The 9,013-nt window shown below is 40.5% G+C and overlaps 1 pseudogene; it reads left to right on the top strand.

The window, feature by feature from the left end:
* The first annotated feature begins 7,682 nt into the window (after positions 1–7,682).
* On the top strand, positions 7,683–8,543 carry LOC137777667 (small ribosomal subunit protein uS2-like; annotated as a pseudogene).
* The last annotated feature ends 470 nt before the right edge of the window (positions 8,544–9,013 follow it).

Raw genomic sequence — 9,013 nt, 5'->3', positions numbered from 1 at the left:
TCATTCAGTTTTGAAAATTGAACATTGAATTTCTAAGAAATTACATATAAATAATTAAATCTAATCTTAGCTCAGTAGTAATAGGATGAATTCCATGCTCCAGAACCCGTATTGCTATTAAATATAAAATTGGAATCAAGGCCAGCCAAGTCTTGAAATTTTGAATCTCAAAATATCCACTAGTTCCAGGGCGTATGTGGTCACAGAAGCACAGGATTTGTAATTATTGCATTATTATCATAATCTATCTTCTTCACTTGACTGTAAACTCTACAGGGACAGAGGCCATGGTTGTATCATTGTCTCCACAGTGCCAAGGACAGTGCCTGACATAGTGTGGAGGCTTAAATAGAATGACAGTAAAGATTTCTTTTTTGTAGAAATACACTATCCACCTAAATTATCATGTGCAATTGAGTAGTGATATTTCCATAAAAATACTCAATAATAGCTCTACCTATGAGCACCTAAAACCACAGGGTGCTTGGTATTTGTTTAGGAAGATATATTCTCCATTATTTTTATGAAGGTTATTCTCTATGTTGACATTTGGTTTGAGCCAGTAATAGCTACTATTTATTGCATACATTATATGTTAGGCACTGTTGAAAAGTATAATATATTTTATATTATTTAATCTTTACAGTAATCTTGCAACAATTATTTTTCTGTTTGATAGATTGACAAACAAACAAACAAACAAAAAACCTCATGACCAGAGAAATTAAGTGGTTTGCCTAAAGCCACATTAGGTATCAAGTGGTACAGACTTAGATAGGAAATCAACTCTATCCAAGTCCAGTATCCTCAACCCTACAATGCCTGCCTCCCCAGAGCTCCAGGGCCAGTTTCTTCGTGTCTGGTATAGATTTCTGACTGATCATTTTGGAAGGTTGTAAGTTTCTTATACTTTCCTCATTCAATGCTAAATTGAAACAAGAGATTACATCTGCTTTTTAGTTTAATTTCACCGCACAATGATAAAACTAGAAGTTTAATGATCTTGAAAATGCTAATATTTCATGATAAGGAGCCTATATGGACAGTGTACTTGATACCTTAATTGATACTTTTATCTTATGTGAATATAAAACAGCCAATGTCATTGTGTAAACTACCTTCTTCTGTGTAACTTGACAAGATCAATATTCTCTGGGATTCTAAGTTTCAAAGACAACTAAACAATGGGAAGTTGATAAGTGAGGTGCATTGTTATCACTGAGAAACTCACATTTTATTAGGTCTTTTTCTTGTTAAAAAATGCAGATGGGGACATTTTTAAAGGGGTGATACAGGGTGTCTTAGGATGGGTCAATAAATGAAAACAGACTACGTGGAGTGAATAACTAAACTTCCATTGATTGGTACTCTCTACTTCTCTTCTCCTAGGAATCCTGTCTAGTTTTAGAGAAATTTTCATGTAATTATGTCAGCATTCTTACAAAATGCTTTGATTTGCAATTTATTTTAAAGCATCCCCTCCAAAAATATCATTGTCAGAATACTAATGTCCTAATCCCATTTTCTGCACAAAGACAGACAATAAGAGTCTTCTAGAAGTGCCACTCTAGCAACAGACAATCTGCAAAACATCATAGCATTGATGTTAGTGCTAACAGGGGTGGGCAAAAGGCAGAAATATTCAGTCCCCCTCTCTTTACAGAATTCCTGGGAACAAGAAGAATAATATTTAAGGACTCTTTCACATGCCATTTAATGGAGAAATTATGTCATCCATTCCAGCTCTATTTATTGAAAATAATATTATCTTTATAAAGGACTAACATTTATTACTCATATACTTTGTGTTAGGCACTGTGTTTGGTACTTTACTTTTGATTTTGTTTAATTTCACAGTAACCCTATAAGATAGGGTTATATCTAACCCTATAAGATATGATTGGCTCCATTTTACAGTTGAGGAAATTTATGATTTTTGAAGATATCAGTGTCTAAAATCACCCTCCTGGCAAATAATAGAGCCAGAAGTTGAAGTAAGGGTTTCTAACTTCAACTTCTAAATTGCTTCCTACCTAGTGCCTATTATGTACAGAAGCTTTTGCCAGGCATGCAAGTAACAGCTCCCAAATCGAATGGTTACCAGAATTCCTGGGGTGCTTGTAAGGCATACAGATTCCTTGAAGACATCTTGAGAGTTCTGATCCATAGGTCTGGCATGGACTCTCAGAGCAAAGTATCTTCAGCAAGCATCCTAGGAGTTTCTGATTAGCCAATTCAGAATAACTTCCAGGATGCAAAGGGATATATAAAAGGATACTACCCTCTAGGTAATTTGATTGTTGCAAAGAATCTAAGCCGCTGACAATGGGAATATACATTCTGAATATATTTGCTTCTGTAATTCCACACAGTAGACTTTATAAATTCTTGATCAATCAGGAGAACAAAGGCATTTATTTGGATAATTATTACTTGTGTTTTTCAAGATGAGACAAAAGCAAAATTGTTTCAAATGAGTATTCACATACTCTTTGTACATATTTTAAACTCCAAAATATACAAATTCTCTGTGTAAATTTTATCTTACTTAAACATGTTAAATAGCCATATATGATACCATCATTACTGACATATAATCCCAATAGCAAATGTTCTCATAGGGTCTAGTGGAAAGGGTTCTGGTTTTATGGTTTTCTTCTATGTCTTTATTCATTTGTTTTTTGTTTTACTCGATGTCTATGTATCCATCTGCTCTGGATTTCCTGAGGCAATCTTGTTATCTCTATGAGGATATTTACTATGAAAATAATACTTAATACTTATTTAAAGTTCTTAGACCAGTCACTTGTTTTAAGCACTTTAAATATATTAATTCATTTAATCCTCAAAATATCTCTACAAGATAGCTCCTGTTATTACGATCCCCATTTTACACGTAAGGGAACTGAGGCAAAGAGTGACTAAGCGTATACCAGTGATCTTTGCTGCATTTAAAAAGTTGCAGTATCCGCAATGTGCAAGAAAAATAATGAAATAGCCTATTTCCAACTGGGAACAATAATTTTCTAGGTTCTTCAGCACTGGAGTCCAGCCGAGGAAATTACTTGTTTACCAAGCTGCAGTGTAACTCCCTGGAATATAGCTCCCATAAAGCAGTGGCTCAACATTCTACATTATGTACTTATTAACGTGGGCATTGTGCAAGGGTTTGTTTTCACGGGAAAGAGGCAACATTTAGTATCTACGGTGAAATTAAGCCGAATTAGCAACACTCATAAAATCAAGAAATTCTCAGTAGAATTCTCATCAAGGTATTTACGCACGATGAATTGTATTATTTTCTTTGTGGAATTTTATGTATGATAAGTGTGCATAGAGACATGGGATGTGTAGATGATAATTATTACCGTGGCTAACATTTATAGAGCAATTACTATCTGCTCGGCACTGTGTAAATGTTTTTCGTGGATTATTCTAATTAATCCTGGCACATATCTTGATAAGTAGTTTCTTTATTCCAATTTTACAGATAAAAGCAATTCTAGAGATATAATTAACATGCCTAAGGTCTAATGAAAGAATTGGTGTTTGAATGTAGATGTCTAACTTCAGAGACTGCCTTCTTAATCACCAAACTCAGACTGAAACCCAGGTCCACAGATGGACCCAAGTATTGAATATTGGCCATTGGTGAGTAACTACCTTCCCCCTTCCCCAAAGAAATCACCTACACAACTACAGGAAATGGAAATTTGTCTTTATACTAGTTTAGGTGAAAACCTAAATAGATGTACTTTTTAATTGACCACGGTTAGAACTGTAACATTTTAAAAAGCTCATGTAATTTTAAGCGGTACTGATATTTGGACTTAATTCACAAAACATTTTTAAGCACCCACCAAATGTCCAGCACTATGCCTGGTGTTAGATTTACAAAATTTTATAAGATGAGGTTGCAGATCTAGGGAACTTAAGAGTTCCACAAGGCTGAGAGGGTTTGTCTGAGACTTGGACGCCAGATGGTATGTCCTGTAAGCACAGAGTCAACAAGTGCTATGAGTCCAGGATGAGAATCATTAGTTCTGCTGCATTGGAAATGAACCTAGGACGTTTTCACAGCGGATATATTATTGAGAGTGGAGTTTTAGAGCTGGGTGGACAGAATTTCACCAGATTGACAAATATGTGGAGGAAGAAATGTGTGGTATACTTGGGGATGGTTTGTGTGATGATGTGGTGAGGGGGGCATTGAGCCTAAAGAGGGCAGACTGGGCCCTCCGGGTTGTAAAGGAACCAGAGTACCTTCCCAAAGAGTTTGGATTTTATTCTGTAGACAGAAAAAATTGTGGTAATCAGGGAGTTATCACTTTTAGGTATGCGTGTCAGATATGATTAGGGCAGTAGTGATGGAGGCAGAAGGGAACAGCTGTGGAGCCGAGGTGGTAGACCTTTATCCAAGGCACTGAGCACAGAAGGAGGAGGAACAGGTTTGGGGAAACTTAGTTCTATTTTATATTATGGAATCTGAGGTGCATGCAGGCCACCCAGGTGAGAGATGTTTGGTTGGCAGTAGGAAGTGCACGTGATAGGCCAGAGCCAGAGGAGAGCCCCTGAGCCATGCCTGGGTGTGAGTTGCAAGTCCAGATGCCCTGGAGGCAGCATCCCAAGTGCTGCTTTGTGTTGCTCAGATTGCAGCTGGATTAAATATTCAGGTCTACTTGTCACCTTTAGAAGGAAACCTGGAAGATCCCCCAAAGGCAGCTAGATGATGAAGAATCTGGATTCTCCCTTATCTGAGATACCCTTAGTCTGGAAAAGAGAATGCAAAGAGGGAATGATAAATTTCTTTAACTGTTGGCAGGGTTTCGGGAGACAGATATTTAGGTAGAAAAATGCAACTCAAAGTCAGTGGTTCCCTTCTCACTAAAAGACTGCACAGGGAGCGGAGGCCAGTCAGCTGCCTGGGCTTTTCTGCAGTTGGACAGAGTGAAAGAAGAGCAATCACATTTGGGTATGGGGAAGGCAGCTGCCACCAGAGGGCAGTCACACTTTGAGAACCCCAGCTGGCCAAACCGAGCAGCTGTACCTGAGGGTTTTGTCGGGGAGACGCACAGTGTAGTCACAGATCGCCAACACGTGGGTGGGTAGGAGGGTAAGTCAGAATTTAGAGCCTGCAGGTTCCCAGGGTAGCAGGTAATTTGATTCATTTACCTGGGCTTTCAGATTTAACCGGTTAATTTCTCTACATGGAAAATTGGCTTTTGAATTTCCTTTCTCTTGTAAGGGAAGCTTCCCACTCTTTCCAGAACACTGTACACTCAGACTAGATTGAGGTAATAGCTTCCTTTATATCTGAAGAGGCTGCTGGGATCTCAGTCACAGACAACTTATGAGTTTAAGGAGATATTAAACAGTAATGGTGGAGCCTGAAAGATTGATACAGACTCTACCAGTGCAGAGATATTTGTGGATTTTAGTAGTGGCTACTCTTTCTGGAGTGTGACAAGAGATAATAGGGGTTTAACTCTTTCAATCACACTATGACAATGCTGCAAACTGTGTGATGCTATTTTATTTAACAAATGAGCAAACCAAACCTCAGAGAGACTATCTACCAGATCCAAGGTATCACAACCAGAAACTAGCAGGACTGAGGTTTGAGCCCAGATGTGTTTTGCTCTAAAGGCCCTGTTTTTGGTTCTGCACAAGGTCTTTATTCTGCTGTCAAAACTTCTTCCAAGAACAGCATGGACAAGGCAGGAAGGAGATATGAAAATGCATCCAGGAAAGCATTTGGGATGTCCTGATGTTCTCCAGCTTTGACCCCAGAGCAATGAAAACTTTCTCTGCAGGGAGATAGTGGCAACTCTCTGACGTTTAACAGAAAGAATTTGTGCCATGACTGATACTTAGGTGCGGCCATAGTTCATCTTAATCTGCTTGGCAATTAAACCACGTATTTTCCCATGCAATTAAACCATTTTGCATGTGATTTTTAATAAACCAAGTCATCTCCAGTGAGGGGGAAGGAGCTATCTGGACATCAGGACTAAGAGCTAAGTCCCTATGGAGGAGAAAATAGATTAAATCCTCCTCTCAGGAGAAAAGATGGAGCAGAATCTATCCTCTGCCCTCAATTGGCTTGATCACCTGCACCCCACACCACTCAGGGGAATTTGGGAGGGAAACAGACAAAGCTTATGGCCCTTTGACGACTTGAGGGGGAGCCTTGCACTGGAGTCAGGAGATGCCACTGGAGCTCCTCATTTTTCAATTTGGAAGCTACTCTTTCATAGTAATAATAATGATCCCAGTCATAAAAGATACCATATCAAAGTTAAATGTAAAGAACATATCCTTTCTACAGTATTGAACTAATGTTAAAGGCGTGATGCTCTCAGTTGAAAACAACCATTTTAAACAGCAATAATAACAAGAAAATAAGCATGTTTTGAGATTCTTCCTTTCCACCCTGTCAGGCACCCCTGCTTGGTGCTGTTTCGGTACATGAGCACAACGGCATATGCAGCTCTTCGCTTGGTATAAATGTTTTGGAAGCTGGCGTTGCTAAGCTATGGCCAATTTCAAATGCAAGAATATACTTCCCCTGGAAAACATGCTTGCTACAACCTTCATGCCACCTTCGACTATTTGTGCAGTTCCTAAGTGGAATATGTTTGGTTTATGCAAAGCTGAAGGAAAAGGAAAACGGAACAAATATCCAAAAGCATGTTGCTATGTCTTCTCTCTGTACCTTCAAACAATCACACATTTACTCATGAGAGATGCTGAACAAGGTCATCAGATCTAGAGGACACTAGATTTTTTGAGTTGATGATATATTGATCATATTTTCCTTCACAGAGACTGCATTTTTTTTTTAAGTATTTGTTTATTTATTTATTTATGGCTGTGTTGGGTCTCTGTTTCTGTGCGAGGGCTTTCTCTAGTTGCGGCAAGCGGGGACCACTCTTCATCACGGTGCGCGGGCCTCTCACTATCGTGGCCTCTCTTGTTGCGGAGCACAGGCTCCAGACGCGCAGGCTCAGTAATTGTGGCCCACGGGCTTAGTTGCTCCGTGGCATGTGGGATCTTCCCAGACCAGGGCTCGAACCCGTGTCCCCTGCATTAGCAGGCAGACTCTCAACCACTGTGCCACCAGGGAAGCCCGAGACTGCATTTTTGAAAAGTAGGAAGTTATGTATTTTTTATTTAAACTCCATGTACAGGGCTATGATTTATTTGTATTTTATTAATTAGTTTACACATAAGAGTTGTGTACTGAGTGTCACTTCTATGTCAGGCACAGTGGTGGCCAACGGATTCTGATTAGAATCCACTTAGAGTCTTAAGCCCTAGCATATTGCGGTTTTATTGTTCACAATTAGGAGAGTTTTATGGTTCTTTTCTTGGTACTTTTACTTTATGGTACTTTCTATGGTACTTTTCTATGGTACTTTCTAAAGTACTTTCTATGGTACTTTTACTTTATGGTGCTTTCTTTTGATACATTGTATTAGTTTCCTATTGCTGCTGTAACAAATTTCAATAACTTTTATGACTTATAACAACACAAACCTAATATCTCACAGTCCTCCCAATTAGAGTTACTGAAATCCAGGTGTCAGCAAGGATGTGTTCCTCCTTTCCGCACTACCCAGACAGGGGTCCATACGGCATTGTTCTGGACTCCCATCCTAACTTAAAGGGAAACCTTCACAATGTCTGGAGCCCTTGTTGTCCTGCAAGTGAAGGAGGAGGATGTCCTCAAATTCCTTGCAGCGGGAACCCACTTAGGTGGCACCAACTTTGACTTCCAAATGGAACAGTACATCTACAACAGGAAAAGTGATGGCATCTACATCATAAATCCGAAGAGAACCTGGGATAAGCTTCTGTTGGCAGCTCGTGCCATTGTTGCCATTGAATTCCCAGCTGATGTCAGTGTTGTATCCTCCAGGAATACTGGCCAGCAAGCTGTGCTGAAGTTTGCTGCTGCCACTAGAGCCACTCCTATTGCTGGCCATTTCACTCCTGGAACCTTCACTAACCACATCCAGGCAACCTTCCGGGAGCCAAGACTTCTGGTGGTTACTGATCCCAGGGCTGACCTCCAGCCTCTCACAGGGGCCTGTTACATTAACCTGCCTCCTGTTGCTCTGTGTAACACAGACTCTCCGCTGTGCTATGTGGACATTGCCGTCCCGTGCAACAACAAGGGAGCTCACTCAGTGGGCCTGATGTGGTGGATGCTTGCCCGGGAAGTTCTGCACATGCGTGGGACCATGTCCTGTGAACACCCATGGGAGGTCATGCCTGATCTCTGCTTCTACAGAGATCCTGAAGAGATTGAAAAGGAATAACAGGTAGCAGCTGAGAAAGCTGTGGCCAAGGAGGAATTTCAGGGTGAATGGACCACTCCTGCTCCTGAGTTCACTGCTATCCAACCTGAGGTGGCGGACTGGTCCAAAGGCATGCAGGTGCCCTCTGTGCCCACTCAGCAGTTCCCCGCTGAAGACTGGTCTGCAGCTCCGACTGCTCAGGCCACTGAATGGGTAGGAACAACCCCTGAGTCGTCTTAAGCTGTTCTTCCACAAACTCTTCAAATGCAAATAGGTTGACGGAAAACAAACAGTTTCTTAAAAAAAAAAAGAAAGAATGTGTTTCCTTCTGAAGGTTCTAGGAGAGAATCAAGTCCTTGCATTCTCTTTGTGGATGGTCCCTTCCCTCATTTTCAAATCCAACAGGGCAGCATCTTCAAATCTCTCTATTTCTCTCCTCTCTCTCTCTCTCTCCCCCCTCCTCCCCCCCGACCTCTGCCTCCGTCTTCACATCTTCTCTGACTCTCTTGCTTCCCTCTTATAAGCAGCCTTATGATTACATTGGGTCCACCCAGATAATCCAGGGTAATAATCTTGCCGAATCACATTTGCAGTCTCTTGAGCATGTAAGGTAACATCTACACAGGTTCTGGGGATTACGATATAGACTTCTATGTGTGTGTGTGGTGTTCGGGGGACGTTATCCCACCTACCACATTCGCATATTGAAC

Source organism: Eschrichtius robustus, chromosome 15 (genome assembly GCF_028021215.1).
Source record: "Eschrichtius robustus isolate mEscRob2 chromosome 15, mEscRob2.pri, whole genome shotgun sequence".
Lineage (NCBI taxonomy): Eukaryota > Metazoa > Chordata > Mammalia > Artiodactyla > Eschrichtiidae > Eschrichtius > Eschrichtius robustus.
The sequence above is the reverse complement of the archived record's forward strand: the minus strand, read 5'-3'. Positions and strand labels throughout refer to the sequence as shown.